This window comes from Natrix helvetica, assembly GCF_964273705.1.
Source record: "Natrix helvetica genome assembly, chromosome: 3".
NCBI classification, from domain to species: domain Eukaryota; kingdom Metazoa; phylum Chordata; class Lepidosauria; order Squamata; family Natricidae; genus Natrix; species Natrix helvetica.
The window spans coordinates 44,129,433-44,149,385 of record NC_138549.1 but is presented as its reverse complement, the minus strand read 5'-3'; positions in this window follow the sequence as shown (position 1 = coordinate 44,149,385).

Here is a 19,953-nt window from a genome sequence, read left to right as displayed (position 1 = left end):
GGGGAAATTGCATTTAATATTTTGAGGGGCAATTTGTTTTCTTTGGGAAGTAGCTCAGATGTTATGATCGGCCAAGCCTTGACGTTCCACCAGAATTGCTGAGACTCACTCTGTTAAGTAGAGGATGCTATTTTAGCTACATAAGCTTTGGCCTTTATGCTATCAACTTTGAGAACAGGAGGATACTGAAAAGGGATACTGAAGCTTTTTTAACAAATCCCATAAGAATCATATGAGATTATTAAAATTCAAAAAATAGAAAGAATGTGCTGTTTGCAAAATGCAAAGAAAAAGAATCAAGACTTGAAGTAGCCTGAGTGGAATTGGGTGGTAATTGAGGGCTTAGAGATGAAAATGCTGATACACAATTAAACACAAGTGAGGCCCTCAGGGGGGAATAGAGAGACAGGGTAGAGTCCTTTGAATTTTGAATATTAGAGATATTACAACAAATAAACTAAGCTAAGTAATTGGACTAAAAATAAGTTTCCTGTATTGAGCAGTTTTAGCATATAAATAAAACAAAATTACATATTCATACAAAAAGCATAATTTGGATTTTTTTGAACCATAACTTTCAAGTTAATTGCCATGATAAACATTACAGTTTTGTGTCAGATCACAATATGATTTCTGTATAGTTTAGAATATTCTGGAATCACCAAAATATAAATTCATGTATTCTTATTCCGGTTTAGAAAGTTGTGGCCATAAATCTTAAAGAACATTCTCACATTACATTATCAATTTCATTTTGTACTGTTTTATTAAAGATTATATGATTTTGATTATGTGTTTTTATGATATAATCATATATTTACTGTATATAATTTTGATCTTGAAGTCTGAGGTGTCAAATCAACTAGAAATATTGAAAATAATTGTCTAATGCTATTTTTCCTTTTAAACTATCCATACTGATTTTGAGCATTTTGAATTGTGATGTGTAGAATGATGCTTAATTTATCTGAACCAGTGGAACTGTTTTCTATTTCTTGGTCAAAATAAAAAGCTTTGATTTTAAGGTTCTGAGTGTCAGCAGAACTTTTATCTAGATGAAACAGTCCTTAAATGGCATGATGTAGATACATTCTTAATGGGATCTGTTCAAAGTCAAATAAAGTTACATTAATTCAAATCATATTCCGAAAACTAGTAGCTGTCAAATTAGTATCCCATTCAACATTATCTTGATATTGAAAATATTGCTTTAAACCCATAAAGATTAAGTCAGCCTACCTATTCATTAAAATTATGTTTATGCTTTAGATTCTCATCATTGCAGATGATAATCAAATTGAGCCTTTTTATTGATGTTGTCTTAGGGATGATTCACCATTTAAATTTCTCTGTTGGTGTCAATATTTGCTCATCATTTAATTTGTTTTAAGTATGTCCACTCCCCTGACACCCTCTCTTTATTTCACCAGGTTTATTGATGTTTATGCATTTCCTTCTGAGCAATGCGGTTAGATGTTTTAATTATATGAGACACATAGTAGGTTTCGTAAATGAAAAGCTAAGCTAGTTATTGATGCTGATTATAAAGTTAAACCTTTTTTTTACTCAAATCAATATATATGATCCCACCTCAGCTCTTTCCAAGCTACTTTTGCCTACCATATCTTAATGGGACATAAACTTCTTTCTAACTCTGTGATAGAAGCAATCATACTGTTCATCTGTACTCTATTTCAACACTTTTTGGCATCTGCCATGCCAAAGTAGTTTTTTGGACTCAGCCTGAATGCTAAGAAGAAATAAGTTGAAGTAAGTAAGAAGTAAGAAAGAAGTAAGTAAGAAGTAAAAAGGAAATGGATGAGGGAATAAATGGGGAACTATGGGGAAAAGGGAATAAATGGGGAATAAATGGGGAAAAGGAAATGGATGAGGGAATAAATGGGGAACTCATCAAATTTGCAGATGACACCAAGCTGGCAGGAATAGCCAACACTCCAGAAGATAGGCTTAAGATACAGAAGGATCTTGACAAACTTGAACATTGGGCACTATCTAATAAAATGAAATTCAATGGTGAAAAGAGTAAGGTTCTACATTTAGGCAACAAAAACGGAATGCACAGGTACAGTATAGGTGGTACTGTGCTCAATAGCAGTAACTGTGAGAGGGATCTTGGAGTTCTAGTGGACAACCATTTAAATATGAGCCAGCAGTGTGCAGCAGCTGCCAAAAAAGCCAACACAGTTCTAGGCTACATAAACAAAGGGATAGATTAGAATCAAGATCACGTGAAGTGTTAATACCACTTTATAATGCCTTGGTAAGGCCACACTTGGAAAACTGCATTCAGTTTTGGTTGCCACGATGTAGAAAAGATGAGACTCTAGAAAGAGTGCAGAGAAGAGCAACAAAGATGATTAGGGGACTGGAGACTAAAACATATGAAGAACGGTTGCAGGAACTAGGTATGTCTAGCTTAAGAGAAAGAAGGACTAAGGGGAGACATGATAGCAGTGTTCCAATATCTCAGGGGTTGCCACAAAGAAGAGGGAGTCAAACTATTCTCCAAGGCACCTGAGGGTAGAACAAGAAGCAATGGGTGGAAACTAATCAAGGAGAGAAGCAACTTAGAACTGAGGAGAAATTTCCTGACAGTTAGAACAATTAATCAGTGGAACAGCTTGCCTCCAGAAGTTGTGAATGCCCCAACACTGGAAGTCTTTAAGAAGATGTTGGATAGCCATCTGTCTGAAATGGTATAGGGTTTCCTGCCTAGGGAGGGGGTTGGACTAGAAGGCCTCCAAGGTCCCTTCCAACTCTACTATTGTATTGTAAATAAGAAGAAGGAAGAAGGAAGTTGTATGTTTGAAGTTTGCAGTCTTGATTTTCTGTAATACAATTTTTGGTAGCCACCATCAGCCTAACAAAGGTTGGGATTTGGAGGATTTGGTAAAAAAGAAGGGGTAGTTGTGGTGGAATCAGCTTGACCAGTTTCTGTGTAGATCGTCAGTTATTTCCCATATGTTAGCTGCATCCCTTTGCCAGCAGCAATTCTAGTCACCACACTATAAAAAAAGATATTGAGACTCTGGAAAGAGTGCAAAGAAGAGCAACAGAGATGATTATGGGGCTGGAGGATGAAAGATATGAAGAACAATTGCAGAAATTGGGTATGTCTAGTCTAGTGAAAAGGACTAGATAGCAGGGTTCCAATATTTGAGGGGCTTCTACAAAGGTGAGGGAGTCAAACTATTTTCCAAAGCACCAAAAGGCAAGATGAGAAACAATGGATGGAACCTAACCAAGGAGAGAAGCAACCTAGAAATAAGGAGAAATTTCCTGATAGTGAAAACAATTAACCTTCAGTGGAACCCCTTGCCTTCAGAAGTTGTGGGTGCTCCATCACTGGAGGCTTTCAAAAAGAGACTTGGACAACCATTTATCTGTAAGAGTATAGGGTCACCTGCTCAAGCAGGAGGTTGGACTAGAAGATCTCCAGGGTCCCTTCCAACTCTATTATTCTTGACAGTATTTTCAATCTTCAACCCAAATTAGATATGTAAGATAAAAAATACTATAGATATTTATTATTCATGCTTCTAGACCGCCCCCTCTCCCAAAAAGGGACTCGGGGCGGTGTACAGTCCATGCAAAATACATCAAAATACAATAAAAATTGAATATGTACAGTTGGAATGGAGGAGGTTAAAAATGGAATTAAAAGAACTGTACAAAGCAATATATATAAATATAGGATTTTGAACCCCTAAAACACACACAATAAGTTAAAAACAATACCCCTAAAATAACCAGTTAATACATTTGCCAGGAGGGACAGTTGTAATTATGCCAGGCCTGCTAATCGGAACAGGTGAGTCTTCAATTTTTGCCGGAAGGAGCGGAGGTCAGTAGTGATTCTAATGTCGGGGGGGAGGTCATTCCAGAGGGTTGGGCCCATCACAGAGAAGGCCCTACTCCTTGGTGTCGCCCGTTGGCATTGCCTAGTGGACGGCACCAGGAGAAGTCCCTCTCTGTGTGAGCGAATTGGCCGCAGGGATGTATGTGGGAGGATGCGATCCCGCAAGTAACTAGGTCCTGTACCATGGAGCGCTTTAAAGATGGTAATCAGCACCTTGAAACGCACCCGAAAAACCACAGGTAGCCAGTGCAGCTCGCGCAGGAGAGGTGTTACATGGGAGTACCTTGTACTCCCCATCACAGCCCGCGCGGCTGCGTTCTGAACTAACTGCAGTCTCCGGGCGCGTCCCAAGGGCAGCCCCATGTAGAGAGCGTTGCAGTAATCCAGGCGGGACGTCACCAACGCATGAGTGACCGTGCGTAGGGCATCCCGGTCCAGTAGGGGGCGCAATTGGCGCACCAGGCGAACCTGGTGGAACGCCCCCCTTGCCACGGCTGCCACATGGTCATCCATTGACAGCCGGGCATCAAGGAGGACTCCCAAATTGCGCGCCCGTTCCACAGGGGGCAATTGTTCGCCCCCTATGGCCAGCGATGGAATCAGCTGGCTGAACCGAGGTGCCGGTAGCCACAGCCACTCAGTCTTGGAGGGGTTGAGTTTAAGTCTGTTGTCCCCCATCCAGACCCCGACGGCTTCCAAACACCGGGACATCACTTCGACAGCCTCGTTGGGGTGGTTTGGGGTTGAAATATACAGCTGGGTATCATCAGCGTAGAAGTGACACTCAACCCCAAAACCACGGATGATCTCACCCAGCGGCTTCACATATGTGTTGAACAGGAGAGGCGAGAGGACCGACCCCTGTGGCACTCCACAAGTGAGTGGCCTCGGGGTCGACCTCTGTCCCCCTGTCAACACACATTGCTTCCGGTCAGAGAGGTAGGAGCCGAACCACCGCAGAACGGTACCTCCGACTCCTATCCCCTCCAACCGGCACAATAGGATACCATGGTCGATGGTATCAAAAGCCGCCGAGAGGTCTAATAGGACCAGGATAGAGGAACAACCTCTATCTCTGGCCCTCCAGAGATCATCGACCAACGCGACCAAGGCTGTCTCCGTGCTGTGCCCGGGTCGGAAGCCGGACTGGCGTGAGTCTAGATAATCGGATTCGTCAAGGTGTCGTGGAAACTGCTGCGCCACCACATTCTCAACAACCTTCGCTAAAAAGGGAAGGTTGGAGACTGGACGGTAATTAGCTAGCTCCGTTGGGTCAAGCGAAGGCCCCTTAAGTAAGGGCCTCACCACCGCCTCCTTCAAGGCGGTTGGCAAGGATCCCTCACCCAATGAGGCATTCACCAGGCCCAGAAGCCAGCCTCGGGTCACCTCCCAAGATGCCAGTACCAACCAGGAGGGACACGGGTCCATTAAACATGTGGTGGGTCGCAGCCGTCCACGCAACCTATCCAAATCCTCGGGGGCAACAGAATCAAACTCCTCCCAGGATGGTCTCACAAGACTCGCTGTTGGCGGCCCGTCTGGTCCACTGAGGGGGGCCCATCCACTCCGGATCTGAGCGACTTTGTCCTGCAGATATTCCCCAAACTCCTCTGCTCTGCCCTGCAAGGGTGCCCCCCGCGTCCTCTGTGACAAGAGGGAGCGGGTCACCCTAAACAGGGCGGCAGGGCGGTTATCCGCGGACGCAATAAGAGCGGCGCAATATCTACGTTTGGCCGCCCTTAATGCCACAAGGTAGGTCCGTAAATAGGCTCTTACCTGTGTTCGATCAGATTCGGAGCGTGAGGACCTCCACCTGCTCTCTAGACGTCTCCTATGGCGCTTCATCACCCTCAGCTCCTCGGTATACCAAGGAGCCCGGGTGGGTCGCTGTCGCAGGAGAGGTCGCAAAGGCGCAACCCGGTCCAAGGCCCCAGCCGCCGCCCTATTCCAGGCGGCCGCTAGGTCCTCCGACCGAGCGCGGGTCAGGGCTACAGGTAATGGCCCAAGCTCCGTCTGGAACCTATCCGGTTCCATCAGGTGCTTGGGGCGGTACCAGCTTGGACCGTCTGGTCCCGCCTCCTCATGGTGGGGGGTAGCGCCAGGGAAGTCCAGCCGGAGACATGAGTGATCTGACCATGACAGGGGTGTGACAACCAGGTCCCCTATACCCAGATCACTCGTCCACTGCTCAGATACAAAAACAAGGTCCAGTGTGTGGCCGCCTTCGTGTGTGGGCCCTGAATTAATTGGGTCAGGCCCATGGCTGTCATGGAAGCCATGAACTCCCGAGCCACCTCAGATGCTGCTCCCGTCGACGGCAGGTTGAAATCCCCCATAACCACATATTATACTCTTAGTCTTCTACCTTTAATTTAATCTACCCTTTTGCTATTGTTCACATTTATAATATAAATGAATCATTTTAAACCTAGCCTTGTCACAATTTTTATAATGATGAAGAACATAACTACAAATGTCTGAGCTAGAAAAAACAACCAGGAGGGAACAAAGCATTTACTGAAAAGATGCCATTTTTATGGCAACACTTCTGAAAAACAAACATATTAGTAAGCCATTAGAAAGCTTATCTAAATTATACTGAACAGCTGTGTTTGTCTTTGTGGGCAGGTGTGCCTACAGAACTATATTTTCCTATTCAGGCAGTCTACTTTTCAATATGCTGTAAGTTACAAATTCATGCACTTTAATGTTCCTCTCTTTTACACGGACCCTTCCCTAATTTGTTACTGCACAAAAAAGTGTAATTTAGAAAATAAAATATTAGGATTTGGATTATCCTACAAACAAATAAACAAAAGCACTACTTGGCTTATAACTGCAAATAATAGCTTCTACTGCAATTTGATGTGAAGTCATCATTATTTTGAATCTGAAAATAGTTTAAGATTCTGATTTTTTTCCAGTTTACAAATTAATACCAAGGCGCCAGCTTTTTATTCTAAAGCTTTTCTCCAAATTCTCTGATAAATTAATAGGTTTTATAGTAATAGGTATAATGGAAAAATATTCTTGTGTCCCTGTCCTTACAACAGAGGTTGACAAATGGTGGCATGTATAGCTTTTCAGACTGATTACTATGCCACAATTTTCTGCAATTTCTGGCAATGTCAAATAACATCCTGTATATACTTCACACCTAGTGGTACAATCTAATAGTATTTTAGAGAGGCTGACAGAAGCAAGCAGACTGATAATTAGTCATAGCTTACAGAAATGATACAAGAGGACCAGTAAGACAAACAAAGATATAGATTTGCACAAAATGTGCATATTCTAATACAATTTTTCAAATTACATACCAAGAAAGTCTGTGACTAACTGACCTGCCTACCTGTTGCATGTTGATGGGAAGTTGCTTAATTGATGGTAACAAGTTCCTTCTCTTGCTGCTTATGATTTTTTGCCTTTTATTAGACTTGAAATGAACAATTGTCCTATGTAAAAATTAATAGGAGAGGGAACCTAATTCACTGTTATATAAAAAGAGGATAAAAATAAGGTTTTGAGAAGTGCCCCGAATTCTACCCTCCCTTTCTAGCTATGATAACCATTAATTGTAAAAAGAATTAGAATGTGCAATTCTATTCCATTCTATACAAAACTACAGACATGCCTAAGAGAAGAGGAATTGCAAGAGAGTCTCATGATGGGTGTCAGGGCAGCCTATCATCGCGAGGATGATATTTCTTTCCTTGCATCTCAGCATACTGTTTCTTGTCTGGGTCCCATTGGTGAGTACAAAACACAATAATATTACTGTCCTCTGCCTTTAAATTTCAACACAGTCTAATTGCTTGTGTTTTTAAAGGGATGTTTTTATGGTGTGGTCAACAGAGTCAAGATGGAAGGTGTGATGGTGTGATTGAAGCTCTGCCTGATTTCCATTTATATTGCATGCATTCTTTTACATTTTCAAAAGATGTATTATCTTAGTAAGCCAACTCAATTTTATTAAGCAGTAAAACCACGAAACCTTTATGAAATACATAAATTACAACAATTACTCCATTTCCCCTAGTCCTTTCCTCATTTAAAAAAATATAGTTTATTTTAAGGTAAAGTCCAGATGTATATGAATATAAGAATGCAAAAAGTCAGAGAAAAAGGCGGCAAAAAAGCAGAATAGATAACACATTTTCTTTATATGTAATTTGGACTATAAAAAACTATACTTTATAAGAAATAGTTATAACTTTGGAAGGTCAAGCTGTTATGCAAAATGGAAAGACAATATATGTGCTACAATTATTTCTTCTCATTTAAGATTACATAAAATCCTTATTCTAAGTATTTGATCACTTCCATTTTTGATATAACCAAAATTGTATAACCAATCTTACTTTAATTATGACCCCCCCTGTTTTTATTAAACATATAGCACACATTAGGGGTGGGTTCCGGCAGGCACTACTGCTAGTTCATTCGTGGGCGTGCTGTGGGTGTGTGTGCTTGATGCACACTGCGTGCGCGGGCACAGTGCAATAAAAATTGTTCTGCGCATGTGCAGAAGCAAAAAAACAAGATGTAGCTGCCTACGGCGCTGCCTGGAGAACCGGTTTGGGGATATGCCTGGGTTGCTGCCAGTTCCAGCTATCCAGACCGCCAAACCACTACCAGTTCAGCCGAATTGTTCTGAACTGGTAGGAACCCAGCACTGGCCCATGTGAACTATGCCTCAAGGGCTGTTTTCCCCCTCTTATGTTGTAAAAGTTACAAAGAATTGTGGGTTCCTTAAATTTCAAGTAAAACTTTATGGCTATTGATTTAGACATGACATTTATTATAAATATTCTGGTTAAAGTATGATTTACTAGAGTACAATTAATAACTTTGAATAATAGTTTGAGTGCATTTTCATTTTTCTTACTTTGCCAGCATGTGGCACTGTTTTCTGTAAAAACAACTTTTCATAAAAAGGCAAATATATTCTGTCAAATTCAAACATGAATTGTTGCATAGTACACAGGGTTTCATATTTTGCATTATCCTACTTAACCCTTCAGAAGACTTATTTTTGCCCAGGATAACAGTAACAACTATCCTTAGCAAAATACTAAGGGCAACAGTATCTAAAAAAATATTTCTTAATTGAAGTCGTGCTTTTCCGATCAAATGTTACCTATTTAAAAAGAGATAACATGAATTATTAATCAAATCTAAATTATAGATAGGACCTGCTAAATAGTTGGATTGGTTTAAAAACATCATATTGTTTGCTTCAGATATGTAAATTAATTAACTGTGGCTTCAAAACATACTCCTACACAAAAGGAATTCGAATACTTTCCTTTAAGAACTGCAAACTTTACATTATATTTATATAGATTCCAGGTCTATCTTCTATAATATGAGTATGAATATATACTTATATTCACATATTTGAGAGCCAGTTTGGTGTAGTGGTTAAAGCATCAGAACATAAATCAGAAGACCATGAGTTTCTCTCAGCCCTAGGAAGGAGGCAATGGCAAATCATGTCTAAGAAACCTTTCCCAGGAAAACTTCACAGCCTCCACAGTTAGACAGGACTGAATGTGTGGGTGGGTGTATGTATACAGTATGTATGTAAGTACACACACACACACACACACACACATGGGTGTGTGTGCGTGCGCACGTGCGTTCATGTGCGTGCAAATTTAATGTGTGCCATGGCCTAGTAGCATGATTGCATTTTGATAGGAATTTCTTGATTGCAGCTAATAATTAATTTTCCTAGTTACCTGTTTTACAGAGTAAATGGATTACAGTATCCAACACTGTAGTTCTCAGCTTCTTTGCTTAAGTAATAAATTATAACAAGATAAAATCTAGAGCTATGAACACAGTCATTGTTCTAAATAATGAAACCATTATTTCAAACCATGGATAGCAAAGTTGCCATCTAAAGTCAATATGATTATTGATTATGATTACTCAGGGATATTTTAGAATTATTTGAATGTGCCAAATTAAATTCAGTATTATGACTGAGTTAATACAATATTATATAGAGCAGTGGTTCTCAACCTGTGGGTCGGGACCCTTTTGGGGGTCAAACGACCCTTTCACAGGGGTCACCTAAGACCATCGGAAAACACATATTTTCGATGGTCTTAGGAACCGAGACACCAATTTTATGGTTGGGGGTCACAACATGAGGAATTGTATTAAAGGGTCACGGCATTGGGAAGGTTGAGAACCACTGATATAGAGGGTAAGCCTTGATGAACCATTATAACTTCATGCAATAAACTAAACCAACATGAAACAATCCATGTTTTATTTTAGTGTGATACATGAAAGTATGATAATGAATTCATGTTCAAACTGTCACCAAAAATAAATATTTCTCCCATAAGTCTCTTCAAGGAATTTTCACTGGAATTCCATAGAATTCATATACGGGGAATGTATGAATACTTGACTACCAGTTGGAATATTAGTGTTCCCAAGTTTTGTAGCCTCATATTCATATTTAAATACAATATTATATACATGATATATGTACTGGATATCTATAAAAATTGTGCCCATGTACATATGTTAATGATTAGGTGTTTCTCCTCAGAAAGCAGCATTTTAGTTGGGAATTGAGTTTAACTGATGTTAAACGGACAGTTTCTGTCTGGAAAATGAAATTCTTACTTTAAAATAATTCAAACAGTCTTGTCAAGAATGAACTGCCAGAAAAAAATCCTGGATCCCTATGAAGTTCTAAATAAAGAAGCATTCTAACTTTTTAATTTTGTGATCTGTAGATGTTTTAATTATTTGGGGTTTTTTATTATACAATCAATCTATAGCAATATAACTATTATATTAGATAGCAGTATAAAATTATTGCTGAACAATGTTGGAAATGCTTTCAAACATTCTTTTTAAAATTTTGACAAAATGGAATATTACTTATAGAAGTAAATTTCATATTTTAAATACTCAAGTTTGATAAATTTGGTAATTTTTCTTGCATTGGTTATACTAAAAGTAATATCTGTATAATTTTGAACTATGATTTGGAAAGAGGAAAAAAATATTACTATAAACCAATAGCCAAGACTGCTCATGAATCTCCATCTCCAAATCTTTCTTTTTCTCATTTTAACGCAATGGAATAACACCATTAAATTGTTGTATAAATCAGATTCTTTCAGTGGCAATTCCTTGTTTGTAAGATGCATTTCTCTTTTAAACACAGTGGTTTTTAATGAACTGAAAGACAATATTGTTTGGTTTAGAGACATTTAGAAAAAAATCCATGCTACCAGTATAGAGATTATACCCAGTACGTTTGGTGGATCTTTCTCAGATACAAATTCTTTTTTTTTTTAGATGCACTGTTGGACTTAACTTATAATTAAGCAAACTAAGATTACACTCTCAGGCTGTATTTATGTGTGATTATTTCTGAATACATTCAATTGTATTCTTAAAAGCTTTTTTATATATACTATTTCTTTGCTACTGTGATTTTAAGTAACTTTTAACTATCTTTTTTCTTTTAACTTAAAAAATCTTGCTATCTATTTTTTATTGCTGGTTAGTGGATAGATTATTATTTTAAAAATACGTTCTGATTTAGATTCTTGAGAGTGGAAAAAGGAAGTTCAAGAAATAATTTAAAAAATCTGGTGTCCTGTAACTAATTTCTAAATTTCTTTAAATATGAATACAGGAAATGACAATTCTGTAGCTGATTTATATTTATATTGTTTTATATTGATGATGCTTATCCTAGGAACCTAACAGTGACATATGAACAAGCAACAGAATTGGGGAAAAGGAAGGGGAAAATAACACTATTTGTTCTCCAGGTCTAGATTTAAACTGCAATCTCTCCAGTCATATAAGTACAATGGTTATGGTTTAGTGTGTTGTGTGAATACATCAATAATTTTAAAAACACCCTTTCACATAATTGATTGTATTCTATTCACAGGATTGCTTTGTAAATTTTATAGCAATATTAGTAGTTTAGAAGTGAGAAGTATGACAGCTGAAATTTAGGGAATTTTTAGTCATTGATATTATAACTAGTGGAAATTGTAGGAGCTTAACATACGTTTATTATTGCTACTTGTATAGTTCTGGGAAATATTCTTTATGACTCTTACCTTTTCTTTTTCTTCAGGCAGAAAGAACTCTTCCAGAGAATAATATGCAAACACTAATAAAATAAAATACAATAAAATTAATTGTATTTAATGTGGGATTCATGTGATGTCCAGAAAAAAATTGTAACTAAAAATAACAGAAGTTGATAGTTAATAAAAATAATTTCAAATACTGTAGTAAAGAATGGTTTTAGAGGCACACTGATGGCTATATTTATTTATTTATTTATTTTATCAGACTTATTAGTCGCCCCCTCTCCCCACAGGGACTCGGGGCGACGTACACAAGCAACGGTCTACGGACTACAAAGGAGGAGGTAAAAATAAATAAATACAATAATCAGAGAAGTTAAAAACCCCAATAAGAATAAAAGTTTAAAAGCTAACATTGACAATTAAAATTAACCAAGGGGTGGAACAGTTGTTGAGATTATGCCAGGCCGGCTAGCCGAAACAGGTGGGTCTTCAGTTTACTGCGGAAGGAGCGGAGATCGGTTGTTGTCCTGATGTCTGGGGGGAGGTCGTTCCAAAGGGTGGGACCCGCCACAGAGAAGGACCTACTCCTGGGCACCGCCCTCTGACAGTCTCTAGAGGACGGCACCCGGAGAAGGCCCTCTCTGTGTGAGCGAATGGGCCGCAGGGATGTATGGGGCAGGACACGATCCCGCAGATAACTAGGCCCTATGCCATGGAGCGCTTTAAAGATGGTGACTAACACCTTGAAGCGCACCCGGTAGGCCACAGGAAGCCAGTGCAGCTCGCGCAGGAGAGGTGTTATATGGGAGAACCTCGATCTCCCCATGATTACCCGCGCGGCTGCATTCTGGACCAACTGCAGTCTCCGGGTGCACCTCAAGGGGAGCCCCATGTAGAGAGCATTACAGTAGTCCAGACGAGACGTCACCAGCGCGTGAGTGACTGTGCGCAGGGCCCCCCGGTCCAAAAGGGGACGCAATTGGCGCACCAGGCGAACCTGGTGGAACGTCCCCCTCGCCACGGTTGCCACATGATCTTCTATAGTCAGCCGGGCATCAAGGAGGACGCCCAAATTGCGTGCCCGTTCCACCAGGGCTAATTGTTCATCCCCGATGGCCAGCGATGGAATGTGCTGGTTGTATCGGGGAGCCGGGAGCCACAGCCACTCTGTCTTGGAGGGGTTGAGCCTGAGCCTGTTGTCACCCATCCAGACCCGCACGGCTTCCAGACAACGGGACATCCCTTCAACGGCCTCGTTGGGGTGGTTTGGGGTGGAAATGTACAGCTGGGTATCATCAGCGTACAGGTGGTATCCCACCCCAAAACCACGGATGATCTCGCCCAGCGGTTTCATATATGTGTTGAACAGGAGAGGTGAGAGGATCGACCCCTGAGGGACCCCACAAGTAAGGGGCCTCGGGGTCAACCTCTGCTCCCCTGCCAACACACATTGCGTCCGGCCAGAGAGGTAGGAGCGGAACCACCACAATACGGTGCCTCCGATCCCCAACCCCTATAGATACAATAAGACCTATTCAGTTCTACTGATTCAACCAAAAGTTTCCTCATTTGTAAGGCGGGTTGGGCTAAGAATAGTGACTAGGCCAAAGTCACAAAGCGGGAGCTGCACTGGCTTCCTGTGGTCTATCAGGTGCGTTTCAAGGTTCTGATAACGATCTTTAAAGCGCTCCATGGCACAGGACCTAGTTATCTGCGGGATCGCATCCTGCCCCATACATCCCTATGACCAATTCGCTCACACAGAGAGGGACTTCTCCAGGTGCCGTCCACCAAACAGTGTCGGGGGGCGACGCCTAGGAGCAGAGCCTTCTCTGTGGCGGGCCCAGCCCTGTGGAATGACCTCCCCCCTGATATCAGGATTACCTCTGATCTCCGCTCCTTCCGTGTAAAGCTCAAGACCCACCTCTTCCAATTAGCTGGCCTGGCTCAACCATAGTTTTATCCTATTGCTCCTGACGGGTTTTTTAAATTTTGTAATTTTAACTGAGGGTGTTTTAAATAGTTATTTTAATTCTATTTTATATATATTTTATGAGTGTTACCTCCTCCATGTACATGTACATGTACATGTACGTGTATGTGTTTATTTGTATTTGTATATGTATTGTATATATATGTATATTGTATGTGTTTTATTGTATGCCGCCCCGAGTCCTTTTGGAGAGGGTGCGGCTAACAAATTAAATTTCATTCATTCATTCATTCAAAGTCACACAGTCAGCTTTCATGCCTAAAGCGGGACTATAACTCAGTCTCCCATTTTCTAGCATGGTGCCTTAATCACTAGACCAAGGTGTCAAACTTGAATTCATTAAGGGCTGCATCAGGGTTGTGTTTGAACTTGGGAGCCAGGGTGGCATGGCTAGCCCAACGTCATTAGTGTTAGGGACACCTGTGGTGGTCCGAGCACTCTGCCAGTAAAAATGGACTCCCAAACTCCATTTTCGTCTGCAATAGCCTCCTGTAACCCTCTACCAGGGAAAATGGAGCTTGGGAAGGCTGCCTGCAGCCCCCCTGAGCTCCATTTTCCCTGACAGAGGTACCATGGGCCGATGCTTTGCTGTTCCCAGAACAGCCCTACGGACCAGATCTAAGCACCCTGCAGGCCAGATCTGGCCCCCGGGCCTTGAATTTGATACCCCTGCACTAGACCAAACTGGCTAGTGGTTAATTAATAGGTAGTTCTCCAAATTGTCTTTTATCACACACTGATATAAATATAATTTACATTGGCACTCAGATTGCTTTTGAGTAACAGGGGACATAAAGCTTCAGCAAATTAAAGAAATGCTCATTTTATAGAAAATCTAAAAAGTACAGCCCAGTGTTTTATACATGACTGTTCAGAGATATATCATTAAATTGCATCACCTACTGCAGGCTGTTAGACTGCACTCGTAATTATATGTATAAATCAGTGACGTGCGGTGAGGTTTATGGCTGGTGAGGCTGGTGACGTCATCAGAAAGGTGGGGAATGGGACCACGTGTGCTGGAGGCTCAGGCTGCCTCAGCCTCCAGCACACGTGATCCCATTCCCCGCCTTCCTGAGCGTGCTCCGCCGGCTCGCGCTCCGCAGTCCTCGAAAGCGACTGGGGAACGATGAGAACCTTCCTGCCTCTGCTGGACTTTGCGCGCTCATTGCAGTCGCGAGGATCGTGTGAAATCCAGCAGAGGCAGGAAGGTTCTCATCGTTCCCCAGTCGCTTTCGTGCCTTCATCATCCGGCAGCGCCGACAACATTTCTGCCTCCGCCCTCCGCAGCTCCCGGGCGCGGTCATACGGTTGTAGCCACAGCGACGCTGAGGCGGTCCGGGCGGACGAAAGAGCGAGCGAGGCAGCCTGATCCTCGGTCGCTCACCCGCCGGACTGCCTCGGCGCCATTCTGGCTACCTCCGTCTGGGCGCGTCCGGGGGCTGCGGAGGGTGGAGGCAGAAATGTTGTCGGCGCTGCCGATGACGAAGGCATGAAAGCGACTGTCTCTTTCGTGCCTTCATCATCCGACAGCGCCGACAACATTTCTGCCTCCATATATATTGTTTTCGTAGATTTTCATGGGTGTAGGTATGCTGGTTTTGTTGTATTCGGGTCTTTTCCCGTGTAAGGTTGAGATTGTCTTTGCAACGTTTCGGCAGGATCTCACCTGCCATCTTCAAGCTGTGGGCTTAAAATGTGATCGGAGCTGCCGTCTTTCTGTAAGTCTTGGTGGGAGGGGATGGGGTGCTGGCTTTGTTTCAGTAAGTGGAATGATTGCTTGTGTGGTTGTATCATGATTGGTAGATTGGTGCTGATTGGTGCAGGCTGTGTGTGCATTGTTGTTTTGTATTTTAACGGCTTGGGTGGTGGGTGGTGTTCGTTTGTTGGCTAGGGCTGGTTTCCAGATGTTTGGTAGGCGGGAGGTATCATCACGTTTGTTCATATTGTGGGGGTGTTTCTCTATTTCGATGGCTTCCATGATTATTCTCTTGTGGAGGTGTTCTGTTTTGGAGATTAACCTGGCTCCTTCAAAGTTGATTTCATGTCCTGTAGCTTTAAGGTGCTGGAAAAGGGAGGAAGTTTTTTCTTTTTTTCTTACTGCGTTCTTGTGTTCTGTGATGCGTGCATTTATCCTTCTGTTTGTTTGTCCTATGTATATTGCTGGGCAGATTTTGCATGGTATTTTGTAGACTCCTTGGTTTTCTAGCTGGATTTTGTCTTTGGGGTTTCTTAAGATGTTGGCTATTTTTTGGTCAGTGGTGAAGGCTGTCCTGATATTGTGCTTGTGGAGAATTTTGCTGATTTTATCTGTGGTGCCTTTGACTTCACCCAAGTGCTTATAAAAGAAGCCTTGACAGCCATCCAGAAAAAACACAACCCCCCCAAGCCACAAGTGAAGAAGTTAGCTATTTTATTGTTCATGCCTATTTCACAGGAATCTCCCCAGACCAGCGGTCTGCACCTGGACCAGACTAGACAAGGTTCAATTTCATTCAAGGAGGGGTATGCTGTTTTATGCTTGCATAACAATTCTAGACTAATTCCCCACTTGACTTCTTCCTTGACTCAGCCAGTCTCTCTCCTACAGTTTCTATTGTATGTTAAGGTTTCTTTTTCTTTTTACTTCAATGTCTGATGCAAAGACATTGAAAGAAAGTAACACAATATTTGAATGATTTAAGTTCATTTTTATGTTAGGATGGTTTATGTCAGGATGGGAAAACTTTTGAGAATTTAGGGATTAGTTTTGGATTACAGAGAAGATACCTACTGATATTACCAAAATGTTGCATCTTTGCATTTTGGGCAGAGGGAAAGATTAAAATCTGCCCTGCTCTCCAACTGAGGCTGCACAGTGCTTGGAAATGAGGTTGGTAATGTTCCTTATCTATAGATTGCCATCCTCACTTTAGGCATTTGTCACTGTTAGATATTAGCATATATCGCTGTAAGTCTCCACTCAGGTCCGCCGCTAGGGCGGGAACTAGGGATCATTCTGATTGGTCGAGAGGCGTACCCGATCCCTATAAAAGGGGAACCCTCAGACCACACAGCAAGCTGGATCACTACTACTATTAATAAAGAGCTATTAAGTCACTACTTGTCCGGAGTCTGTTCTCTCGTTGTCTGAATCTAACACTGGCGACGAGGGTGGGATCGAGAGACAGATAGGACGAAGAAAGCTACCTTCAGAATCCCAGGTTTTGATCCAGCCTAGGAATTCGGCAGAAATTCCGGCAGCCATCTCAGCGCGGCAAATTCAAACACAGACAAGATGGCGATCGACCCTACGAACGACCATTGGGAGTCCTACATGATCAGGTTCGAGTGTTTTCTCGAAGCAAACGAATACACGGGAGTACCTGACTCTCGTAAGAAGAACATATTCTTGAGCTACTATGGACGAGAAGTCTTCGAGATGGCCAGTGATCTCTCTGAACCAACGCCTATACAAGCGGTATCATGGGTGGCGCTACAACAGACTTTACAAACACACTATGCGCCAAAACCTTCCCGCCACGTTCGCCGCCAGGAATTCAACACGAGGAACCAGAAGGCGGAAGAATCAATCAACCAATATGTTGCAGCACTACAGAAAGCGGCAACGCACTGCGAGTTCAGGGATCTGGACGAGCAAATCCTGGCAAGACTCATTTGTGGGTTGAGAGACATCTCTCTACAGAAACGGTTGTTGGCCAATTCAAACTTAACCTTACAGATTGCACTCAATGAAGCAAGGGCGTCTGAATCGGCAGACAGATCTTCCGAGACCATACAACGCGGATTCAGCGCAAGCCAGTCCGGATCCAGACACGCCAGAGTTCACTATGAGGACACCGACCTAGAAGTCGAGGATCCCGAGTTCGAGGACAGTCACCGTATGCGGAGCAGTCACATGAGACCGGTGGGTAAACCCAAATTCCGTTTGCCACCCTGTGCAAGCTGCGGAGGGAACCACCCCCGGTCTACTTGTCGGTTCAGAAACGTTGTTTGCTCGCATTGCGACAAACTTGGGCACATCGCAAGAGTGTGCCGGAGCGAAGGCCCTGCCTCACAACGGCAGCCTTCTATGTACCGCCAACAGAAGCCCAACCCAGGGGCTTGGCAAAAAAACAAAGGGCGCCCAGAGAGAAACCCAAGAGAGTTTGCCGAGAGAGATTACACACAAAGAGCTGAAAGAGCGTATTACCAGAGCGCGGAGAGAGAGTATCTCCAGGATACTGATGCCGAGATAGAGTTGACCCAGAGAGAACAATTGCGAACCTATCTCACAACGATAGGTCAGGTCCGCACCAAGCGGCCTAAAAAGCTGAAAGTCACGGTCCTCCTGGAGGACTCCCCTTGCGAGCTGGAAGTTGACACAGGATCGTCCCTGACGATCATTTCATGGTCCGCCATGAAAAAGGCAATCCCGAGCCTCAAAAAGAGGCAACTGCGCACACCAGACATCCTGCTACGAGACTACCAGGGGAACAGGGTCCCCATCATGGGTCAAGGCACGTTTCGGGTGCAGTTCAAGGACATCGTAGCCCAGCTGCCTGTGACCGTCGCCAGCGCACCATTACAGAGCCTCCTGGGACTGGATTGGTTTGAAGCCCTGGGGTTAGAAGTCACTGGAATCAACGCCGTGGAGAACAGCAGCGCTGAACAGATTTTTAAGGAGTTCGAGGATGTGTTCAGCCCCGGTCTTGGTAAGTATGTGGGTAAACCTATATCTTTCAATTTAGACCCCAACGTGGCGCCAATCCGACTCAAACCAAGAAGAGTGCCTTTTGCACTCCGTCCCAAAATTGATAAGGAAATAGATAAACTCGTAGAGCAAGGGATCCTTGAACCGGTGGATCACGCGCGCTGGGAAACCCCCATTGTGACCCCAGTTAAGCCAGATGGGTCAGTCCGTATCTGCGCGGACTATAAATGCACAATTAATGTCGCTCTACAACAAAGCGCGTACCCTGTGCCAGTAGTCCAACACCTATTAGACTCGTTGGGGCCAGGGAAATTATTTGCTAAACTAGACATGGCACAGGCGTACCAGCAACTGCCAGTGGATAGCGCCACGGCGGAGGCCCAGACTATAGTGACGCATAGGGGCGCATTCAAATGCAACCGGTTACAATTCGGTGTAAGCATCGCTCCTGGCCTGTTCCAGAGCGTCATGGAACGACTTTTGCAGGGAATCCCTGGGGTCGTCCCATATTTTGACGACATCTTGGTGTCAGCTGCAAACGAGGAGCAACTATTAAAAAGAGTCAGAACTGTTTTGGCCAGAATTAGAGAAAAGGGTCTCCGCCTCAAAAAGGAAAAATGCCAAATTAACATGCCTAGCGTAGAGTTCCTGGGATATAGAATTGATGGTTTGGGCATACACCCAACATCAAAGAAAATCAAGGCGATCCAGGACGCCCCCACACCATGAAAGCAGACCGAGTTGCAGGCATTCCTCGGACTACTTAACTTCTACAGCGTTTTTCTGAGACAGAAAGCGACTGTTGCTGAGCCATTACACCGACTCCTCGCCAAGAACGCAAAATGGACATGGGGACGGGCCGAGGCAGCAGCTTTCGCCGCAGTCAAGCGCCTGCTCACCACCGATTCGCTGCTCGTGCAATACAGCCAGACGCTACCATTGGTATTGACCTGCGACGCTTCACCTTTCGGCGTCGGCGCAGTCCTCAGCCGCAGAATGCCGAACGGGAATGAAGCGCCCATAGCATTCTATTCAAGGACTCTTTCATCAGCCGAAAGGAACTACAGCCAGATGGACAGGGAAGCATTAGCCGCTGTGGCTGGAGTCAAACGCTTCCACGAGTACCTCTACGGCCGCGATTTCGAACTTATCACGGACCACAAACCACTGCTGGGACTTTTGGCGGGAAACCGCCCCACACCAGTCTCACTTTCCCCGCGCATGACCAGGTGGACTGTTTTCCTGGCTGCGTATTCCTACAAGCTGATACATTGTCCGGGCTCGACTCTGGGGCATG